Source organism: Pristiophorus japonicus, chromosome 20 (genome assembly GCF_044704955.1).
Source record: "Pristiophorus japonicus isolate sPriJap1 chromosome 20, sPriJap1.hap1, whole genome shotgun sequence".
In the NCBI taxonomy this organism is placed as follows: Eukaryota; Metazoa; Chordata; class Chondrichthyes; family Pristiophoridae; genus Pristiophorus; species Pristiophorus japonicus.
The window spans coordinates 29358659-29383296 of record NC_091996.1 but is presented as its reverse complement, the minus strand read 5'-3'; the positions used below and the strand labels follow the sequence as shown (position 1 = coordinate 29383296).

Below are 24638 nucleotides of genomic sequence, written 5' to 3'. Positions count from 1 at the left end.
CCCTGCAGTCAGAATCAGGGGAAGTCATAACGGGGAACAAAGAAATGGCAGACCAATTGAACAAGTACTTTGGTTCAGTATTCACTAAGGAGGACACAAACAACCTTCCGGATATAAAAGTGGTCAGAGGGTCTATTAAAGAGGAGGAACTGAGGGAAATCTTTATTAGTCGGGAAATTGTGTTGGGGAAATTGATGGGATTGAAGGCCGATAAATCCCCAGGGCCTGATGGACTGCATCCCAGAGTACTTAAGGAGGTGGCCTTGGAAATAGCGGATGCATTGACAGTCATTTTCCAACATTCCATTGACTCTGGATCAGTTCCTATCGAGTGGAGGGTAGCCAATGTAACCCCACTTTTTAAAAAAGGAGGGAGAGAGAAAGCAGGGAATTATAGACCGGTCAGCCTGACCTCAGTAGTGGGTAAAATGATGGAATCAATTATTAAGGATGTCATAGCAGCGCATTTGGAAAATGGTGACATGATAGGTCCAAGTCAGCATGGATTTGTAAAAGGGAGATCATGCTTGACAAATCTTCTGGAATTTTTTGAGGATGTTTCCAATAAAGTGGACAAAGGAGTACCAGTTGATGTGGTGTATTTGGACTTTCAGAAGGCTTTCGACAAGGTCCCACACAGGAGATTAATGTGCAAAGTTAAAGCACATGGGATTGGGGGTAGTGTGCTGACGTGGATTGAGAACTGGTTGTCAGACAGGAAGCAAAGAGTAGGAGTAAATGGGTACTTTTCGGAATGGCAGGCAGTGACTAGTGGGGTACCGCAGGGTTCTGTGCTGGGGCCCCAGCTGTTTACATTATACATTAATGATTTAGACGAAGGGATTAAATGTAGTATCTCCAAATTTGCGGATGACACTAAGTTGGGTGGCAGTGTGAGCTGCGAGGAGGATGCTATGAGGCTACAGAGTGACTTGGATAGGTTAGGTGAGTGGGCAAATGCGTGGCAGATGAAGTATAATGTGGATAAATGTGAGGTTATCCACTTTGGTGGTAAAAACAGAGAGACAGACTATTATCTGAATGGTGACAGATTAGGAAAAGGGAAGGTGCAACGAGACCTGGGTGTCATGGTACATCAGTCATTGAAGGTTGGCATGCAGGTACAGCAGGCGGTTAAGAAAGCAAATGGCATGTTGGCCTTCATAGCGAGGGGATTTGAGTACAGGGGCAGGGAGGTGTTGCTACAGTTGTACAGGGCTTTGGTGAGGCCACACCTGGAGTATTGTGTACAGTTTTGGTCTCCTAACTTGAGGAAGGACATACTTGCTGTTGAGGGAGTGCAGCGAAGATTCACCAGACTGATTCCCGGGATGGTGGGACTGACCTATCAAGAAAGACTGAATCAACTGGGCTTGTATTCACTGGAGTTCAGAAGAGTGAGAGGGGACCTCATAGAAACGTTTAAAATTCTGACGGGTTTGGACAGGTTGGATGCAGGAAGAATGTTCCCAATGTTGAGGAAGTCCAGAAGCAGGGGTCACAGTCTAAGGATAAGGGGTAAGCCATTTAGGACCGAGATAAGGAGAAACTTCTTCACCCAGAGAGTGGTGAACCTGTGGAATTCTCTACCACAGGAAGTAGTTGAGGCCAATTCACTAAATATATTCAAAAGGGAGTTAGATGAAGTCCTTAGTACTCGGGGGATCAAGGGGTATGGCATGAAAGCAGGAAGTGGGTACTGAAGTTTCATGTTCAGCCATGAACTCGTTGAATGGCGGTGCAGGCTAGAAGGGCTGAATGGCCTGCTCCTGCACCTATTTTCTATGTTTCTATGTTTCTATGAATCGATGATCACCCCTGCAGCGCCAACAAGGTGTTAATGGCCAAGCATTCACCACCCTTGATGGTATGCTCTGAGTCACCTGCGGACATGCAGCTGCAGACATGCAGCTGCAGACATGTCCAGCCCTGTACATTACGATTCGAAAACAACATTACTTTGTTCACAGTACTTGCAGCAGCACTTGTGTGCTGAGAGATTTGTTTGATATTGTCACTGGTGGCGATAAATGCCTGGGCTATCGCTATGGCTTTACTCAAGGTTGGGGTCTCTACAGTCAAAAGTTTGCAAAGTATTACTTCATGGCCAATGCCAAATACAAAGTCGTCCCTGAGCATGTGCTCCAAGTGCCCTTCAAATTCACAATGTCCTGCAAGGCCCCTTAGCTCGATGACGTAGCTCGCCACTTCCTGGCCTTCAGATCTCTTGTACGTGTAGGACCGGTACCTTGCCATCAGAACGCTTTCCTTCGGGTTTAGATGCTCCTGAACCGGTGTGCACAAATCATCGTACAACTTCTCTGAGGGTTTCGCTGGAGCGAGCAGATTTTTCATGAGGCCATACGTTGGTGTCCCGCAAACGGTGAGGAGGATTGCCCTTCATTTGGCAAAGTTTGCTTCTCCTTCCAGCTCATTTCCATGAAGTATTGGTCGAGTCGCTCCACGAAGGTTTGCTAATCATCTCCCTCTGAAAATTTCTCCAGGATGCCCACGGTTCTCTGCATTGTTGCAGTGGTGTTCGTCATCTGTATCTCGTCGCCAGTTGTTACGTCTTGAATAAAGAGTCAGACCGGATACTGCAAGCTCAAAGAAAGGTGTGACCGTAGTCCTTTATTACAGGTCTCAGAGTGCTTCTCCAGTCTGTGAGGCCTCCTTATGAATAGGGATTGTGGGATTCCTTGGGACTCCAGGGGATGAGCCCTCTGGTGGTTAAACAGGGTATTTACAGGTTTACATATATAACACTCAGGACCTAGCTTCTTCTGAATGAGGGATTTTGCCGGATGAGGTCATGTGTTTGGGTGGACTGCACCTTTAAGCACTGTTGCTGGGCTGGGTTGGGTTGCTGCTGCAGTCAGTGTGTGCGAGCGCCGATTGGCTGGAACGACTGTTAGTCAGTGTGCAGGGGCCCCCGAAGAGCCAGTCCCAACCCCCCGGAAGGAGTGCTGTGGGGAAGAGCGGCTGGTCCAAGAACTGTGGCTGCAGGAGTTCCAGCAGGGCAACGAGGAGGCGGCAACCAATCGAGGAGGAAGATTATATTGGTGAGTAGGATTGTGACCGACCGCCTTGTGCGCATGCGCAGGACCTACAGACCACTGCACGGCCACGCAGCTTAATGGAAACATTGAACCTGATGTGTTTTCGGATGATGTTACCAAGGGGTAGCACCTAGATGAGAATAGTTCTGGACGAGGGGTGGTGCCGGATAAGGGAGTCACAGATAAGAGGGGTTCAATCTGTATTCAAGAAATTGTCAGCATCTGTGAAAGGATAACTCAAGTCAAAGATGCACGTTTCTTTTTACAAGAGATGTATTGTTGAGCAAGTTTACCAATTATAGATCAATGTTGGTATTGATTGGTAGAATAGTTCTGACTGGTACTCAAGCACTCTGCATCCAGCACTGGATGTCAGACAAGCCGCGTGAAAAATGGGGTCGGCGGAGGGGGGGGTGGAGAGAGAGAAATGGAGAAAGGTGGTGTGAGATAGAGCTGGACGTTGTCAGCATACATGTCGAACCTGACCAATGTTCCTATAACTTTTTGATGCATGGGCCCTTTAACTGGCTGCGCGGCCCATTCAATTTCTCGCGCATGCGGTTATTTCAATTGTAAAGCTGTTGAGCAGCCTGCGCAGGACCTACAGACCACTGCACGGCCACGCAGCTTAATGGAAACATTGAACCTGATGTGTTTTCGGATGATGTTACCAAAGGGTAGCATCTAGATGAGAATGAGGAGGGTAGATACTTGAGTGGCTCCAGAGGTAACAGTGAGCGAGCGGGAAGAGAAGCCACTGCAAAAACGTGATTTTCCCTGTGGACGATACTATCACCAATTTCACTGCAGCGGATGTGTGCATAAAGAAAAAAAAATCTAACAAAAACACTACAAAGAACATTTTTAAATTCGCACAATTAAGAAAATAACAAAATAAGACAAGATAGTTTTAATAGCCTAATGATGATCTGAAATAAAAGTGATCTTAAAAAAGGTCACCCTGGCACATTTTTCTTGGTGCCCAGTAAAATATATTTAATTTTAACTGGCTCCAGTTCCTGCAAGAGAAGAAATTTAGTTCAAAATATTTGAACTCTACAAATCCTCAATAATTATATTTCATATAATTAGCTCAGTGGGTAAGTATGTAATGAGTCAAATTCACAATCAAAAACATTTAACAGGTCATGGTTCTTTATTTGTTTGAATAGAAATTGAACCTCTCTTTCATATTTGTGTTCCAAGAACAATAAACAAATATACAGTAAACTTGCTGCATATGTCATCTCTCTCAAATAAATGCAAATGGCATAAGTGCCAGTATTTTTCCTGTGACCTACTTTCCCAGTGCCCCCAAAAGACTAGAAATAAATCCCCAGGTCCAGTAGTTCGGACAAGCTGATGAGAGCAGTACCCAACTGCCTTGCATGATTAAAGGCTATGTCACAGCTCATTGGAGACTCGGCTTTTTAAGTCACCATGTTGGCAGTTCAATACGTGACTAGATATTGAGGCTGAGAGGCTTATATGAAGAGATTTATAAAAAATAGTTATTTAAGTTAAGAAACTACAGTTAACTTACCTTTGATTCTTCTTTGGGTATGTAGCTGCTGGACAGTTCTAGTTTCAAACACTCCGAAGGGAAAACTGAACAACAAGATTTTGTTAGCTCAAAATCTAATGTTAAAATGAAGACTCCTTTTCAACTTTCAGTAAAAAACTTAAGTATTATAAAGAAACAATAAAGTTTGCATTATAAACTGCTTGTCCCACATTTCTGGAGCGTTTTTCAGCCAATTAGTAAAGTTATTTGATTAAAGAGAGTTCACCAGGTTACCTTACTATCTTAAAAACAAATGCAACAGCTTGTTTTTCAAACTATAATTATAGTTCTAAGTATGCATTTTGGACACATCTATTTATAAAAATCTATTATACATCAATTTAAAAGCTTTTTTAAATAAGATTTTCAACATGATTTTTGAACAGTTCTGGAAAATAAAAATAGTGAATTAAAATATTTGAAAAATAAAGTATTAATCGTTAATTTATTAAATATTCACTTTTTCTATAGGACTTATAAGTACAGGTTTTCCCACGATTTTATAAACATATTTTTTAGTTATTCAAAGTAATTAACAGCAATGTTTCAGTATTAATTCTACTCCATGTGTCGGATGACAGGAAACTAAAAATTAAACAGACTTTTAGAAAGTTTGTATTCAACACATAGGGTATTTTTAAGTTAGTTTCATATGGCAAACAAAACTATTATATCCAGATAGAATTGTTAGGATTCTTAACAATTGACAACACTGTAGCATTTCTTAGTATGACATTGGATTGGCTTCATGCAGGGGAAATTGAACAGACAAAACATCCCAAAAATAGAACAATACGCTTATCGTACAAAGGCTAAAACCTGTCTGCAAAGTATTTTTAAAGACAAACTAATTAAAGCTAAAAATCCTGCAAAAGTGGACTTCGTCTTCAGAAACAAAGACATCATTTTTTTTACTATTAAGACAAGCCTGATCTTGTTCAAACTTACAGGATACCTCACGAAACAACAGCTATGCTTTTTTTAAAAAAGCACAATAAATGTAAGTGCACCTATTACCTTTAAAACAAACTTTAAATTCAAAAGATAGCATCATTCTTAGTTTTAAAGATATTTCTTTGTGTCTTTTTTCCCTGTAAATATGCATTTTATTAAATCCATACAGCATTTGTTTAAAGGAATGACAGCAAAACTAAGTTTCTCCATTCTCATGCCGTGCATTCCAGCAAGAGAAAAATAATTACTTAAGAGCTTTCTATGACAATTGCTGGCAGCCAGACACCCAAACAGCCACCCCTATATAACAGGGTTTGAATGGAAAGGACTTCACGTCTCAATGATCATGGTCTGGCCCAATCAGAAGCCAACCTCCAAACTGCCAGAGCTCAGCGAATAGTCTGTGTTCCAGCATTGCACATGACTAAATTTGCTCCTGTCCATCATTTGGGTCATATATAGTTCAATTCAGTGAAGCAGACAGGGGCTGTAAGGAAATCTGGAGCTGATCAATGCCTTGTCTGGGTGGCTCACAAGCTGCTGATATATGCTAACAAAACTCATGGCTCAACTCCCACCTCAGGCCACAGCGCAGACTGGCTGACAACAATAATTCCATTTTTTTTTAAACTTACAGTTTCAATTATGGGGAAGTCGTCTTCCTTCCTACACTAGCTGCAACATTTTTTTGACAAAGATCCAACCTTGCGGCTGACGTAATGCAAGTTGTTCCAGGAGTGATCGCCCTCTCTATTGCTGGGTAAGATTTTTATTTCTCTTCTTACTAGCCAGAAAAAAAGGATGCTAAAGGTTATACTAAGGAAGTGTGTTTTAAGATTATTTTGGTTGGATACTGTTGCTGGATCAGAAGTCCTGTTTCAGCACGTGCTCTTTTGTTCTGAGCTGAAGGACTCTTCATACCACTTTTTGAAAAAAATATGCATATGGAATGGATTAAGAATCATGATTTATTGCTCTGCAAGTGTTAAAGTTTTCTGCTCCCAAATTATAACTTTGAGAGAGTTTGTTGTAGATACTTAATTTATTGCATAAACCAAGTGTTGTTTCAAACTCTTTATGTTAAAGTAACTAAACACTACTATTGCCTGAGGGTCTAGTGAAACAAATATAGACAGAGAGGAACTCAGCCAGACATGGACAAAGGCATGAGCCAAAACCAGACAGTCCAGGTCGCTCAATAGGCCATCAGTGGACGAGACAGGTCAGCCAGCTGCTGTGCAGAAAAAATGGATGTGTGAGGTGCTCATGCGTGAGCTTGACTTGCCTTGTAAAAAAGATTGGCAGTTTCATTCGGTTTTGCTTTTTAAAAAATATATTAAAGTAGCAAAAGCATGCTAACTGAAAGTGTAGATAAAACTGCTGTAATACAGAAAATGGTGTTCAGATTTTTTTGTGGGGAGTGAAATGGAATGTGTTGAGTGACAGGAAATACTCCATGCTTTTTTTTCTCTAAGTCGCGCCTGCTTTTGTCTAAAAGCTTTTAATCCGCACACTGCTACTCACAAAAGCTGTCTGAGTTTGAGACAAAAAGAGAACATAAAAGATATGTCAAGCTTCTGCTGAGGTATACATTGTAAAGTATAAAGAAAATTGTACCAAAGTTCTTTTTTTAGGATTGCTATACTGTCATATACTTGCTAATTATTCTGTATGTGTATAAAAACACATATCATCCATCCATGCACTATAAACAAAAACACAAAAAATTCAGAAATGCAGATATTATTTCAATTTACAAATGTTAAGACTTCCAAAATTGAATTAAAATGACGATATGTGCATAATAAAGCAATAGTACACTCTTCTGATAGGCTTAAAATTCCGGAAACAGAAGGTTAACTGTAGGAAAACAAAATAGTTCCTTTTAGTGTGGTCCCCCAGTAAGTACACATTAACTTATATGTGCTATAGTGTGGTCACTTATGTATTTGCGATATTATTTTGAGGGCTTTCAGTAAATGTTATGTATAAGAGTCATAGCAGAAAGGATAATGGTGTATATACTTCAAACTTTTAAGGAATTAACATTTAGTTTCAAAGGGTTACTTAAAAGCATTTTGTTCCACAACTTAAGTATAAGTTTTATTATTTTACAATAAAAAAAACGAAACCTAAATTACAACAACTTGCACTGAGAATTATGAACCCAATAGCAGAAGCATTATCTCAAAAAAAATTAGTCACGGACGAATCAAAATGGGAATACAACTTTTAATTATACTAGAGCTGTATATCCACAAATTGGAATTCCTTACACTAACTGATCAAGATGGACAAAATAATGCATAAATGTTACTATTGTCACTTAAAGGAAAAAACATATTTGTAGATGGGAAGTTATTTTAGGGATTGTATCAATTTGCTACAATCTTTTAGCAGCTATTCAACATGGACAAACCAAAATGAGAATACAACTTTTAAATATACTTGAGCTGTATATCCACAAATACAAATGCCTTACATTGTAACTGTTTGATCAGGATGGACAAAATAATGCATAACTGTTACTATTGTCACTTAAAGGAAATAACATATTTGTAGATGGGAAGTTATTTTAGAGATTGTATCAATTTGTTATTATCTTTTAGCAGCTGTTTTATATGTTAAGTTGTCCTGGAGAATGTGCTGCATGTCTTCTATCACATCAAGGATAACACTCTTAACAGGCTTTGGAAATTGACACCACTGCATACTAACCCACTTAGAAACTCTGATGCTAGTAAACAGTAAAAATTGAATGTTTAAGTACTTTATAAATTGATTAAATTGATTTTTGAACTGAACTGTATTTGGCAGCATAAGATTAAAAATAATAAATTATGTAGTGATTTTTTTCTACATCTTGTATATGTTTTTGAATCTATGGCAAATACTTACCATTTTTTGGTGCTTACTTAAACAAAAAACAACAGATGATGTAAGATTGTGAATACATTTCAATGTTCAGTTTGCCTAAATATATTACGGATAAAACTTTCCAGACTGACCAGTTCTAAACAGTTAAGCAGGGTATTCGATCAAGGTGCCATAAAAATGAGCAGATTTATTTGCTGGACTGCCCATATCCTTCCACTTCTCTGACTCCTTACCTGGATTTGAATACAAACCAGACAGCAATTCGCCAGATCCAGCCACCATTCGATTTGGTGGACAAAGGCGATTTGTTAGCACACAATTACAAGCACAGGAACACAAAGGTTGAAACAGGTTACTAAGCACATGCAGAGGGGTCTGCAATGAACAGGAAATGATAGCCTTTGATGCATTAGTGTCAGCTCTGGAGTCACAAAAAGCCACAACTACACTACGTTTGCTTCTGGGGACCTTGTTAAGAACGGCTACTTTTTAAAAATAAAAGTATCTTGGATGTCATTAAAAGAAACTTTAATGAAGTAGCACATAAAATCATGGAACCCATATGGCCATTTACCCTACTGCCTACAGGCATAGCCATTAAATACTTTAAAGAAGACTGGAAAAAGAAAAAAAACTCCAGCATACTATTCTTCCTACATCAAGCTTCCAACTCTGCTGGGTGGTCTTTGTACTTCAGTTAGAAAACTTTCTTTCTTCCACAAAATGGTTTTTAATGTTAGTACATTTTTGCAGCTAAATTGTGATTATTCAAATCAATTACAATTCAATTCCACAATTTTCTTTCTGTCCCTGAAGCGGTGGCTCATGCTGCATTATAGTTCCAACAGTGGCAGCAGCTCAACAGTCCCAAAGTAATCATTCATCATGTATAAGCATCAACAGTGAGTGTCGGCAAGATATTTGACAATGGGGTCATCACAGTTGAGCCTAATGCTATCCTCAACCAACATCCAGCTAAGCTTACTAAGGGATGGGGGGACTTCAGTTATGTGGAGAAACTAGAGAAGTTGGGATTGTTGTCCTTAGAGTAGAGCAGGTTAAGAAGAGATTTAATAGAAGTGTTCAAAATTAAGAGGGATTTTAATAGAGTCAACAGGGAGAAACTGTTACCACTGACAGATTTAAGATAATTGTCAAAAGAACTAGAGGGGAGAGGAAGAGAATTTTCTTTACACCGCGAGTTATGATGATCCAGAATGAACTGCCTGAAATGGTGGTGGAAGCAAATTCAGTAGTAAATTTCAAAAAGGAATTTAATATAGACTTGAAAAGGAAAAATTTGCAGGAGAAACTAATTGGATAGCTCTTCCAGAGAACCGGTACATGCACGATGGGCCAAATGGCCTCCTCCTCTGCTGTAAGATTCTATGATTTTATACTATCCAGCACGGGTCATTGGATATCAGTTAGGACCTATTCCCTAGACTGGGGACATGAAACCAATTGTAGTGCATCCACTGTTACTCTGATGAAAATCAGCTAACCCAGTGCAGATCAACGATCGAACCTGGAAACTTCTTTCAGTAACATACCAGGTAGTGCAGTTATCCACTACGTCTACATAACAACAGTAATTGTACTACAAAAATAATGAATTGGTCGTGAAGCACTTTAGGATGTTCACTATTTATAAATACAAGTTCTTTCTTTAAGCCATTGGAAAACCTCTCTACAATTCATTTTTATGTTTGTGATATGTAAACTTGCCTAGTAAATTAGGTTGACCAACCACCTGCTTTTTAAAATTCTTATCAATTTAATTGCACAATCTCGACAAAGGACTTAAAATAATGGTCCAGATTTTGCAGTAGAAATAATGTGAGGCTATCAGCATCACCGTAATTAAAGAGTAAATCGTACAGCAACTTCTGGAGTCTGCACATGTGCAGGTAAGCGTGAAAACTGCTGTCTGAATTGCCCTACTCCTGAAGTCCATTGGATATATTCAAGAGGGAGTTAGATATGGCCCTTATGGCTAAAGGGATCAAGGGGTATGGAGAGAAAGCAGGAAAGGGATACGGAGGTGAATGATCAGCCATGATCTTATTGAATGGTGGTGCGGGCTCGAAGGGCCAAATGGCCTACTCCTGCACCTATTTTCTATGTTTCTATGAAGCTTCGCTATAACAGTACCTCGCCAACAGACTTGACAGTCACATACATGGAAGGGCGTGAATTTGCAGTACTTACCCACTAAATACGCCAGAAAATGTTGACGTGATAGGTCTTAATTGCAGCGTAACAAACTCTCTGGCACTAAAAATTAACTTTAAAAAAATGTGGAGTCTCATTCCTTCAGATTTTAATTATTGTTGGAGATTTATTTTTTACTTTTTCTTTGTCGCTTATCTCTCTCTCTCTCTCTCTCTCTCTTAATCCCATCTTTATTTCGCATTCTGTACATTTGGAAAGCAGTGGCAGGATCGGTCCAAGACAGCATGGACTTATGAAAGGGAAATCATGCTTGACAAACTAATGTAACACTACTTTTTAAAAAAAGGAGGGAGAGAAAATGGGTAATTATAGACCGGTTAGCCTGACATCAGTGGTGGGGAAAACATTGGAATCAATTATTAAAGATGAAATAACAGCGCATTTGGAAAGTAGTGACAGGATCGGTCCAAGTCAACATGGATTTATGAAAGGGAAATCATGCTTGACAAATCTTCTAGAATTTTTTGAGGATGTAACTAGTAGAGTGGACAAGGGAGAACCAGTGGATGTGATGTATTTGGACCTTCAAAGGCTTTTGACAAGGTCCCACACTAGAGATTAGTGTGCAAAATTAAAGCACATGGTACTGGAGGTAATGTATTGACATGGATAGAGAATTGGTTGGCAGACAGGAAGCAAAGAGTAGGAATAAATGGGTCCTTTTCAGAATGGCAGGCAGTGACTAGTGGGGTACCACAAGGTTCAGTGCTGGGACCCCAGCAAATTACAATATACATTAATGATTTAGACAAAGAAATTGAATATCATTACTCCAAATTTGCAAATGACACTAAGCTGGGTGGCAGTGTGAGCTGTGAGGAGGATGCTAAGAGGCTGCAGGGTGACTTGGACAGGTTAGGTGAGTGGGCAAATGCATGGCAGATGCAGTATAATGTAAATAAATGTGAGGTTATCCACTTTGGTGCAAAAACAGGAAGGCAGATTATCTGAATGGTGACAGATTAGGAAAAGGGGAGGTGCAACGAGACCTGGGTGTCATGGTACATCAGTCATTGAAAGTTGGCATGCAGGTACAGCAGGCGGTGAAGAAGGCAAATGGATTGTTGGCCTTCATAGCGGAGGATTTGAGTATAGGAACAGGGAGGTCTTACTGCAGTTGTACAGGGCCTTGGTGAGGCCACACCTTGAATATCGTGTACAGTTTTGATCTCCTAATCTGAGGAAAGACTTTCTTGCTATTGAGGGAGTGCAGCGAAGGCTCACCAGACTGATTCCCGGGATGGCAGGACTGACATATGAAGAAAGACAAGGCTTATATTCACTGGAATTTAGAAGAATGAGAGGGGATCTCATAGAAACATATAAAATTCTGACGGGATTGGACAGGTTAGATGCAGGAAGACTGTTCCCGATATTTGGGAAGTCTAGAACCAGGGGTCACAGTCTAAGGATAAGGGGCAAGCCATTTAGGACCGAGATGAGGAGAAACTTCTTCACTCAGAGAATTGTAAACTTGTGGAATTCTCTACCACAGAAAGTTGTTGAGGCCAGTTCATTAGATATATTCAAAAGGGAGTTAGATGTGGCCCTTACAACTAAAGAGATCAAGGGGTATGGAGAAAAAGCAGGAATGGGATACTGAAGTTGCATGATCAGCCATGATTATATTGAATGGTGGTGCAGGCTCGAAGGGCCGAATGGCCTAATCCTGCACCTATTTTCTATGTTTTTGCATTGAATTAAATATTCCAACTTGCACTTCCTGGTTTAGATTGCGTGTCTCAATAAGGATTCTTCAATCTGATTGGTTAAGGAGACACATAGGTCCCAGATGCCTCATAGAGGGTGCCATGCTGTTTTGACTCTCTATTAACCGCAAGTCAGTGTGGGCATGTATAATGCAATGAACTGTGAGTGCCTTTCGCTTGCCGCTGACCGCAAAATCCAGGCCATTGTGGACGAAAAGAAGAAAAATAATTACATGAATTCAGTCTGTGTATCAGGGAGCCGTGAGTGGCAACTTTATCCTAAACTTGATCCTTTTGAGTGACCCAGACACTTCAGGGAGTAGAAGTAACTAACCACAAATAGACAGCGACTACAACACATAAACTTCAATCTGACTTGGGAAAAAGAATAGGTATGTAACCAACCATAACAGAAAACCTTAAGCTGGAAACCTTCAAAAGTATGATGGCAGAGCTTAAATAACAGAGTTGGGGACACTATTCAAGGATAAATCTATTAAGGGTAATAAAATATCCTTCAAAAACTTTAGGCAGGACAAGTGCAAATGTAGCAGAGGAAAAGAAAACAGAAACATTCTGAAACGGATCAAAAGATAAACTAAAATCAAGATTTAGAAAAAAGATTTTAAAAGCTTGCATGAGAAGGGAGAACATGCCCGTGGGCTGAATACAAGATCAAATACAATCAAGTCAAGAAAGATATTAAGGGTGACAAGAAAGAATTTGATGGGGATATTGCAGCAGATGCAAAACAAAATGTCCAAAAATTATTCCAATGCTGCAAGAAGGTAGTCAGGGAGGATGTTGAAACTCGAAGGGACCAATAAAGAATCAAAAATGAGGATGGACAGGAGATAGCAAACAAAATAAATAACTATTTGGAAGTTTTTAAACCATTGAGGACACCAACAGTATACCATTCAATATTAAACAAAGCTCAAGTGTGCACCAGGACTTCAACATTGGGGAGAGAGAGCCTAAAGTGACTGCAAACCAGAAAATCTTTCAGAATGAATGAACTATATATACTCTTGGATATTTAGATAGATACGGAAGGAGATTTTTGATGCACAATGGTGATTTTGAGGGAGTCAATTAACACCAAGGAGGTTTTGACAGATTGGAAACAGCTAAATATATATCCACATTTGAAAGGGCCCAAGGGTGTCAGACTTGGCTCAGTGATTGTGTTCTCAGCTCTGAGTCAGTCAGCATAGGCCCCCCTTCAGGATTTGAGCATATAATCTCAGTTGACGCTCCAGTGCAGTAATACAGGAGTACTTTACTGTCAGAGGTGCCATCTTTCAGATGAGTTGTTGAACGGACTTTCCGTTTGCCCAGTCAGGTGGACATAACCAATCCCATAGCACTTTTCGAACAAGAGCAGGCGTCCCTGGTGTCCTGGCCAATATTTAACCCTAAACAACCACCACTAAAATAGTTTAATTCATAATTTATCTCATTGCTGTTTGCGGAACCATGCTGTGTGCAAATTGGCTGCCGTATTTACCTACATTACAATAGTGACTACATTTGTGCTTCAGGACATCCTGAGGTGTAAAAGCCGCTATATAAATGCAAGCTTGTTCTTTCTTTATCTGGCAACTACAGACCCATTAGCCTGACCTCAATAATTGTAAATCTAAGAGGAACATTTGCAACTCATGGCCACCCATTTAACACAGGCAAAACAAATGCTGGGCCTTCAAATTCATGCTCAATATCTGCCAGACGCACCGATGCCAGTTTGAGATGGGCGCATCTTAATTGTCACGGATGCCTTCCCAAAACTTGGGAGCACCTAACAAATACTTGTAAATGAGGGTCCTGTGCATGATTCAGGAATTTACTGGCATTTTCAAATTTAAGCAGTGGATTTGCCCGTTTTAAAACCTGCCCATAAATCCTGAGTGGAAACAGTCAAAAGAGATGGTTGCCAGCATTATTTAAAGGCAGCCTTAACTGCAGTTAGCCAAGTACCTGGTTCGTTATTTTAGACTGCTAGTGGGCTTTTTTTAAACTTATTTCTGGCTGTCTTGGCTGCTATAGCTGACTGCATAATTTGTGACAAGTTCTTTTTTTTTTGTTTGCTTTTTTTTAAAAAAAAGAGCTGTCAGACAATTTCTGCCCGGGCTCTGGTAACATGGGTATGCTGCTTCATCTGCCATTGCGGCTGGAGGACCAGATGAAGGGAACCAACGAACATGAGTGGAGAGATCTGCAGCTGCAGTGAGAAGAGGGCGAAGGAGGGGAGGACCCCACGAGTTCACACGACAAGAACATCGCCCCTCTGGATAAGTAGGTCCGGCGGTTCCACTTCATCAGTGTTACAGAACCACGTTACCTGTTGCAACACCGATTGCAGCCCAGCAGTAGGTCACACACTTCATTGCCTGTGGTTCCGAAGATGGCTATGGCCCTGAATTTATACGCCTCAGGGTCATTCCAGGGTGAAACTGGTGACATTGGCAACATTAGTCAATATGTGATGCAAAAAGGAGAAAGAGACAAGGGTTTGCAGTTCGTGGCAAGAGTTACCACAAAACAGATGAGTGGCAGTGCAAAGCAGCATCAGGTTGTGATGCAGAGTGTGAATGGAAAGGGAGGGCAGAGTGCTAGAGCTACAGGTGGTGCAGGTCTGAGCAGAGAGCGGGAGATGCAAGTACCAGCCTTACCTTAACAGCTCTGGGCAAATCCTTGAATTTTTTTGGATATCGTTGCCAGGTCATTGACACAATGTTATATGCATTGAAGAATAAGCATGAGTGATCCCTGAATAATTACATAATTTATACAACTGGAATAAAAATAAATGTTCCCATTTTCAAATTTAATTAAAAGTTCTTTCAATAAAGCATGTACAGGTACACTAAAAATGTAATTAAAAAAATATATTTTTAAACATTTTAATCCGGGCTAAAATTTATATAAACTAATGTTAAATGTTTGTGCATGATCTTTTAAATTTTTTTAACTTTTTAAACGCAAGATTTATATTAATCCTCACGCTGGTGAAAGCAGGCCCTACGCCTTATTTTACCAGGTGCAAGGTTTTCATGGGCATTTGCTGGGCAGAACCCACGCTGTGTCAGCAAAAGTGATTTACAGGTCAGTGTGGATGATCGTAAGGTGAATCTTGACAGATCGCAAGTTTCAGGTTTTTGCGTATGTGCAGCGCATGCGGAAACCCGGAACTTGCAGGGCCTTTCTGATGGCTTACAGTGGCGTATACTGACCGTACGAAGTTATCGAGAGCACAAATTCCAGGCCAAAGTTTGAAGTCTCAAGGGTACGCATAGGGACTGCATTTAAAGGGTGTCACTCCAATCTGGATTCCTCTCCCCTGCCGCCGCCCCCCACCCCCCCAACCCGCCACATTGGGCGAGTTGCCAATAAGGAAAGAAAAGAACTTGCATTTATATAGTGCCTTTCTTGACCTCATGCTTTGCAGCCATTGAAGTACTTTTGAAGTGTAGTCACTGTTGCAATGTACAGAAATGCTGCAGCTAATTTACACATAGCAAGGTCCCAAGAATAGCAATGAGATAATTACCAGATAATCTGTTTTAATAGTGTTAGTTGAGGGATAAATATTGGTCAATGCACCAGGAGAACTTCCCTCTCTTCGAATAGTGCCATGGAATATTTTAAGTCCACCTGAGAGTGCTGACAGGACCTCAGTTTAAGGTGTCATTGAAAGATGACACCAGTCCAAGTATCGTTGACAGCTCACCTATTACACAGAAATAAGACTAAACCAAAAATGGTTTGTGTCTTTTACCCGTGTTATTGGATGGGTGCCAGTGATGCCACACCCACTTTACCCCCATTTTGGGCACAAGTTGAAAATTACCCCTCAGGGATCAACAATCAAAATCAAAATGGAAAAATACCTCTAAGAAAATAGCCATAAACTCAGACGCTTGATAAACTTATTTCCTAAATTATTTTGGGGGTGAGGAGATGGGGTAAATTAATATCACAATTTATCGACTTTCAAATGGCCTTTGATAAAAGAACCACTTAGAGATTCCTTTCCGATACAAAACCAGTACATACCCCTAAGGGGCAAAAGCTCCACTTGTGAAGTTAAGCAACCATGAACAAATTAGATTAAGAGACAATATCAAGTTAAAAAGAAAGGCTTCAACAAATGGCAGGAAAAGTGGAAATCCAGCAGACTGGGAGAGAAACATAAAGCAACAAAGAAAGTTTTAAGAGATACAAAAAGGGAATGTGAAAATACTTGCAAGAGATATCAAAGCTAACAACAAAAGTTTTTATGAATATATTATGAGAAAGAGAGTGGGAAAGGGGAATGTACGCTCATTATAGATGCAGGTTCGACTATAGCCCCCGATTTTCAGTGTGGGTTGGGAACAGAGCGTGCAATGACGGAAGTAAACGACGAGTCCGCAAATTTGGGAGACCTGGAGGCCTAGCTGATTTTAACGGCCAAGACTCATTTACATAAGGTTACCCAGTCAAGTGATGCATCAGCCGGCACCGTGCCTGCCTACATGACAACCACCAGTACCTGGCCACTATTAAAAGTGTCAGTGCACTTCTTCAAGGGAGGCTGCATTCAATCAGGGTTCAAATCTGAGTAATTTTGAATCACTAGTGGAAAGATTGCAGTTGTGCCTTCACTGCTCCCATAATGGCAGAAGCTAGCTTGTCCAACTTAGGATCTTTAGCTGGAGGGATCAGTTATAGTCCTGGATAGTGTAGCAGTAAAGGAACGAGTGCTTCAGACAGTCATTGTGCAGCACTCATTGCCTTTGAAGGGGGAATCTGATGACATGCTCTCATGCACTGTCCTGATATGAAAGACAGACTTCTGGCTTGTATTGCAATATCCTATACCTGATATCGCCTATTTTGGCCACTGGTAGTGAGCCTCTGTCCATGGCTGCCAGCAATCAGTCTTCATAAAAAGAATCAAAGGTAGCGCCTCAGAGCTACTCTCAAGACTGTTCTGCCCCGAGCAATTAGATACTTGGGATGATGAACCCTGCAATGAACCCTGCATTAAACATAGCACCAGAGTAATCTGGGCTATTTCTTCATGTTGCTCGGTCCTTTGGATCAAGATTTCCACTGCAGATGCCATTTTGATACCATTCTCTGTCTGATTAGTCTAGCACTTCAGCCATGCCAGAGATGGAGATACTCATCTGAATTAGAAGTATTCATCCAAGAGATGATCTTCCCATCTTGCCCTGCCTCTCATCCAGCATGGTGTGTATGGTGGCCAGGACATTGCATATATTGGTTTAATGTTCAACTTCCTCACGTAGTAGGTGGGATCACTAACATCTCCTGACTTTTTAAATGGATGAAGTCGTTAATGTCAAAAATACACTGAATTCAAAGTCAGAGCCAGCAATACAAGTGTGCAGTGAAAAACAACTGCTGCGGCTGCATTTTCATGGTGGTCCTTTTATATCCAGCACACTGAACAGTGTTGATCCAATCCTGTCAGGGTTCCCCTAGCGGCGTTCCCAACCTCCATGTTTCCCGTGCTGTACCAGTTGCAATAACAATCGGGGTTCTAATTGCAGACCCCGATTTACATATGTTCATAAGCCTCCCCCCTCTCCATAGCAGAAGACTCGTCAGCCCAGATACTTGCCGGCGTTAATATCATAGCAGCCGGGAACACAAGATTTCCGTTTCCGCTATTTCAACCCCTCACCAAACCCTTTCCTGCCTGTCTGGGGATGTGATGGGAATTAAAATCGAGGCCTCTAACGGATAATAAGGAAATGGCAAACTTGCTACTTGAATACTTTGTATCCATTTTCACAGCAGATGACAGACAAAATACCAGTGGTACAAGGGAACCTAAAAATAAGTTATGGGGAGGAACTTAGTGGATTTAATACAAATTGTATTGGAAAGGACTTAAGATGGCAAATTGCCTGGACATGATGGTTTTCACCCAGGATAATAAAGAAATAAGTGAGAAAATTGCAGATGCTTTAGTCAGAATTTCCAAAAGCTCTCCAGATTCAGGAATTGAGTCTTTGGATTGTCACTTCATTATTTAAAAGGGGAGAGAGGGAGGGAGGGAGAAACCAGGTAATTATAGACCTGTCAGTTTAACATCAGTTGTGGTGAAATTACTGGAATCCATCATGAGACAGTGACTGAACGCAAGGACAAGTATCAGCTGATCAGATAATTAGCATGGGTTTGTGAAGGGTAGGTGATGACTGGATAACCTAGTTACATGTTTTGAGGTCACTAACATGTCCAAGGATGTTGTCTATATGGACTTCCAGAAGACATTTGATAAGGTTCTGTACAAGAGATGGAGTTTAAAAAAATAAAAGCACATGGAATTGAAGGTAACCTTGTGATATGGGTTGGTAATTGATTAAGAGGTAGGAAACAGCAAGTAGGGATAAAAGGAATGTACTCTGATTAGTAGGATGTGATGAGCGGTGTTCCTCAGCGATCTGTACAAAAGTGTTAGCTTTTCACCATGAAGGAATAGAAAGTTGTATATCCACGTTTGCAGATTGCACTAAATTAGGCGGAGTAAGTCGTGTGGATGGGAGTAGGAAGTTACAAAAGGGCAGATTAAGTAAGTGAACAAAAAATTGTGGCAGTTAGAGTTCAAGGTGGAGAAGGGCGAGGTCATCCACTTTGGATCCAAGACAGACATTTGAATATTTTCTTAATGGCAAGAGATTGAGCTGTGGAGGAAACAAAGGGTGTCCCATGTACACAAATCACTATTAGCTAGTGTACAGGTACAAAAAATAATTAAAATGACTAATGGAATGCTGTCCTTTAGCTCAAGGGAGTTGTAAGTTCTCAAGGGGGTATGGAGAGAAGGCAGGATTGGGGTACTGAAGTTGCATGATCAGCCATGATCATATTGAATGGTGGTGCAGGCTCGAAGGGCCGGATGGCCTGCTCCTGCACCTATTTTCTATGTTTCTATGTAATACAAAGGGGAGAGATTTATGCTTCGGTTGTACAGAGACTTGAGTCAGATCCCATCTAGAGTACTGCGTTCAGTTTTGGGCACTGCACCCCAGGAAGAATATACTGGCCTTAGGGGTATCAGTGCAAATTCACCAGAATTATACCAGAGCTTAAAGGGTTCAATTATGAGGTGACGTTGCACAAATTTGACTTATATTCCCTTGAATTTAGACAGTTGAGGGAGGATCTAATTATGTTTAAAACAATAAAGGGATTCAAAAGGGTCGATACAGGGAAACTGGTGGTGGAATCCAGAACAAGGGGGCATAATCCCAAAATTAGAGCTAGGCCAGTTGGGAGTGAAATCAGGAAGCACCTTTTCACAGGAAAGGTCGTGAAAATCAGTAAAACTCTTCCACCAAAAGGCTACAGATGCTGCGTCAATTGACATTTTCAAGACTGTGATCAATAGATTTTCGTTAGGCAAGGGTATCAAGGGAAATGAATCAAAGGTGGGTAAATGGAATTGAGATACAGATCAGCCATGAATAATTTTACTAAGGTCTGTGGCAACTACAAAAGAGACAGACATCACTGAACATGTGTTAAACATTCAGAACATAAGGTTGTGATCTACAAATATATTTACAGCCACGCATGGTTAATTTACAATATGCAAACAGTATGACAACTGTTTAGAAAGGTGCAATATACAGAAACTGAAAAGTACCTTAAAAGATGTACATACTGTTTAGTGTTCTGATGAAAAAACAATCTACCACATTTGTTATTTAAAAACTGTGGACAACTTTATATAGTAGTTTTATTCATTGGTTAATGAAGCAAATAGTAGATTTCCATTCAATGATGGTTTCATGACTACACATTCCTCAGCCCAACAAATTAATGCTTCTGGTAACTGGGGTGGTCTCAGACGTATCCTAACTTTAAGTGTATATTTTTGTAATGGCAAGGAAAGATACAAGAAAGTTTCCAAGCATTGAGCCATTAAATGAAGAGCTAGCATATTCACGTTTGATAAATATACTGGCCAACAGTAGTCTAGATTCCTATAAGATTTTGTGTGCATTTTTGGTCAAAAGTTTCAACCTTTTGTGTCAGAATTTCTGAAAGCAATAATGTATTCAAATAAATACATTTCAGGAAAATATGTTAATACCTCAGCCAAGATTAAGTTGTGCAAGAAAATTAAAATTCCTTTTGAAACATAAAAAAACTACAAGAAGCTGCTGCCTGTTAATTTTTGCTAAATGTTTCAAGGGTTATTAGAATGCAGATTAAAGAAGAGAATGCATCTTGTAACTCTTGCATGCTTCAATTCTAACAGTGCATATTCCCACAGGGCAGGTACAGGTCCTTTGCTTCAGCAGGGTATTATAAAACAACTTACATTTATATAGTGCCATTATAGAAACATAGAAAAACGTCCCGTATTGCTTCAAAGGCATAATCAAACAAAAATGGGCGCAAGGCAAAGAACAACATTTTAGGAGTAGTAGCCAAAAATTTTGGTCAAAGAAGTTGGTTTTGATAAAAGAGGTTAAAGGTGGAGGGGTTTAGGTAATGAATTCCAGACCGTGGGGCCTGAAATCTGGGCTGCCAATGTTGGGGGGGGAAAGAGGGGGTAATGCACAAGAGGCCAGTTGGAGGAACTGAGAGCTTTGGGGTGGGGGTTGTTGTCAGGCAGGAAGAGGTTAAAGATAGGAACAGGCAAGTCCATTAAGGAGTTTAAACACAAGGATGAGAATTTTTAATTGTACACCATGGGGGATGTTAGGAGCCAAAGTAGACCTGTAAATACAGGAATGATTGGTGAGCAGGATTTGGTGCAGAATAGGAAACAGGCAGTAATGTTTTGGATGAGGTGAAGTTTACAAAACATTTACAGGCAGAAGAGCATTGAAGTAGTCAAGACAAGAAGGGCAGCAGCTCCCAAACCCATGACCTCCACCAACTAGAAGGACAAGGATGGCAGATGCATGGGAATGCCATCACCTCGAAGTTCTCCTCCAGTCACACACCACCTTGACTTGGACATATATCACTGTTCCTTCTATGGGCCCAAATTTGGCCAGGAGTTGCTGTTTTGGAACAATTTGATTTTTCTGGAGTATGTTAAAAATCCCCATTCTGCACATTTAATTTGTGCCAGTGTAAGTGAGTTAGTTAGGATTTTCTTTTAAGTTTAGGTTTTTTTTTCCAAAAGGGGGCGTTACCAGCCACCTACGCATGTTTTGGCCATTTAAGCCAGTTTGGACAGCTAATAGTTGCTCCAAACTAACTTCGGCCAGCATATGTGGCCACACAGAAAACCCTTGCACAGATATCAGCGCAGATTAAGTACATTCTAAAGCACCAAGCACTAAACAAAGCACAAAAATAAGCATTCAATAATAAAAAATACATGGAAGCTGAGAGGGCCTGCACCTAGCACCAAGACTTACAAAGCACTAAAAGCACAAAAAGTAATAAGTAATAAATTAACAAATAAAAAATAGAAGGAACCCTGCACCTAAAGCACCAAGACCAAAGTAATAAGCAATCAATCAATAACAAATAAAAAAATAGAAGTTTTACCAAAACACAGCCAGGGAAGGCAGCGGGCGTCGATGAGGGAGACCATTCGGCCAGGGATAGAGGTGGCACACTTCGGCCCCTCCCCCACACACAGATTCTGGGGGCGAGGAGCTACTGCGCATGCGTGCACACTCTAGCACGCATGTGCAGAGGTCCCAGCACTGTATGCAGCGCCGACACCTGGCTCCGCCCCCGAATCCAGTGGCCACACTATGCCACCATCGAGGAGAGATTGGGGAGCAGCCAAACTCGGCCCGAAGATTTTTGGAGCACTTCGAGGCGGAAAAAAGCGGCGCACCTCTGGTGAGTGCGCCAGAAATCTGTACTGGTGAAATTCTACCCCATTGTTACAAGGTCAAAATCTTGGAACTCCTTGCATAACAGCATTAACACACTGACTACAGCAGTTCAAGACAACGACCCACCACCATCTTCGCAAGAGCAGCTAGGGATGGCCTTGCCAGTGACACCCACACTCAGAGAATATATATTGTTTAATTACATTCAACTTCAATTTTGTTCATAGTTTTGTTAGTTCCACAACAAAAGCATTTATTTCCAGAACAATATCTGCAGACCAAACATGAACTTATTCTAGTTATGAAAAGATCTAAAGTAAAACACTTATTCAGTGCTTAAAGTATTTAACTATATAGGACTGTTTTTGCAAAATGATTACTGCGGCTTACCATCAGCTTAATTATTTGTGTGGTCCAAAACACTGCTCAAAAGCTACAGTATTGGCAAAAGCCTAATCAAAGGCCTCAGTCATATTGATCCAGTTTGCAGACGCCATGTTGCTTGATAAAAAATATACAATAATAAATAGATGCCATTCCAAATTTACCAAGCTTCTCTTCTAACTCACAGGCCTGAAATTTCACAGGATTTCTTCCAGTCTCTTGTATAACTTGGACTCCAACCAATCATGTCAAGTTCCTTCCCTGAGAGCCATGGGCATGTTCAATTTCATTTTTCTTCTAAGACTCCACTGACAATTTCTGCCTCTCTTCCAAAGTTCCAGCAAGTCTTGTTCTGATTCAGAGGCCTGCTCTCTGTGCTGTTTCACCTGCCTGCTCTTTTCTGCTCTGTGGACTCATTATCCTGCAGCTTGCCCCTATTGCTCTCTGGGTATGTGGCCTCTCCCTCTCTTCTCCTGTAATGTCCTCAAGCAGCAACATGAACCCTGCAATGTTGCAGAGACAAACAGGAGAGAAAGGTTAAAGAAAATTAAGAAAAATTGAGAGAAACAGAAGTGAAAAAGGAGGGAGAAACTGAAAAGAGGGATGAGGAAAAGGAAAATAGAAGTGGAGGGGACAGAATCAGCAAGAGGATCAGAAGTAAAATAACCGGGTTGTTTTTAAAACAGACCCAGTGGTACCAATACCCTTAGATAGAGGAGCCTGAGAATTATTTGTGTGCACCAACCAAAATAAAACTGAAATGGTGGAGGCTAGCCTACAAATAATTCGACAATTTAAAGTAAGATTGACCCAACTTCTTGCCTCACTGGACCACTTGGTTGCATACCAAGGGATACGGAGAATCACATTAATATGATATTCATTGTTAATTTAGCAGTATTTTGGCTATTACAAAAGATATTGCTACAGAGCACTTAGATACATTAAAAAATAATTTTAGATAATTAAATACACATAAAGTGACTACCCCATTCCAAAGCTGTTATAAACTGTTTGAAATTGGGAGCACAGGCAGTTTGAAAAGATCTTTTCTTAACACTGCTCCATAATTAATGAACTTAGAATTTATTGGTATTGCAGGACAATGGATCATCAAAGTTTGGCAAGTCGAATATTCAAAGTTTATGGAACACATATGGCCCACATGCTCTATTTTGAGCATCTGACTTAAAAGGAAAATATTTTCTAAAACACTGATACACCTTCATCACTTCTGCACTGTTTAATAGGACAATTGGGAAAAGTTCTTGTTGCAGGGATGTTTCATTTTCAGCCGCTTCTCGGATATATATAATTGAAAGTACTTACACTGACAGATGGGAAGTAACTGCCATACATACTCCAAAATGTGATTAAATTATTTTAAAGCCTTTGCTTTACAAGTAATATGACGCTCCATTAACAAATCCATCTTTTGAAAAAGTTCTCAAATCATTTCTTTAAAAGCTAACTCAGAATTGAATCCATAAAAATGCTTCAGATTTTTTGTCGATAGCATAACATTGTCACCAAAAATTTAGTATCAGTTTGAGACAGCTATAGGTACAGTTCTAGAAATGAAAAAAAAACAGTAAAACATGGGGCCCAATTTTGGCGAACGCAATTTTTTTGCGCATTGACCTTTTATGCGCCGACTTTGTGCACTGAAAAGGGCGGCAAAAAACTCTGTTTCCTGGCTCCTCTGCCGAGTGTCCCGTGTCCTGGCGCAGCGTCCATGGTGGAGTGGGGGGGGGGGGGGGGGGGGGAGCAGAGCTGTAGCCCTGTGCTGAAAACACTGCCAGTTGCTGTCGCATGCGCAGTGGAGTCTGTGCGCATGCTCCTCACCCTCCCAGCGTGTCCTGCAAGCTGCAAGCTGTCAGCAGGACCCGATGTTCGCCGCCCCTAGCCGTGGCCGAATGGTCGCCCGCATCAGAGTGTAGCCCAGGCTGCCAGAACCCTACCCGAGATGCCGTCGAGCCCAGCCTTTCCTCTCCCTTCCTCCCGATGCAGTCGAGCCCAG

General features: G+C 40.7%; 1 protein-coding gene and 1 long non-coding RNA gene across 2 annotated transcripts in view; one reads left to right on the top strand and one right to left on the bottom strand.

Annotated features, from left to right (window-relative positions):
- LOC139232462 (nuclear receptor subfamily 6 group A member 1) overlaps positions 1 to 24638 on the bottom strand; it is a 352134-nt gene that overhangs the window by 278217 nt on the left and 49279 nt on the right. The gene's annotated exons all lie outside the window — the stretch shown is intronic.
- LOC139232463 (uncharacterized) overlaps positions 6059 to 24638 on the top strand; it is a 90700-nt gene continuing 72120 nt past the window's right edge. Inside the window, exon 1 of the long non-coding RNA XR_011588011.1 lies at positions 6059 to 6337. This is a non-coding gene — a long non-coding RNA (uncharacterized lncRNA). The remainder of the gene's footprint in view (positions 6338 to 24638) is intronic.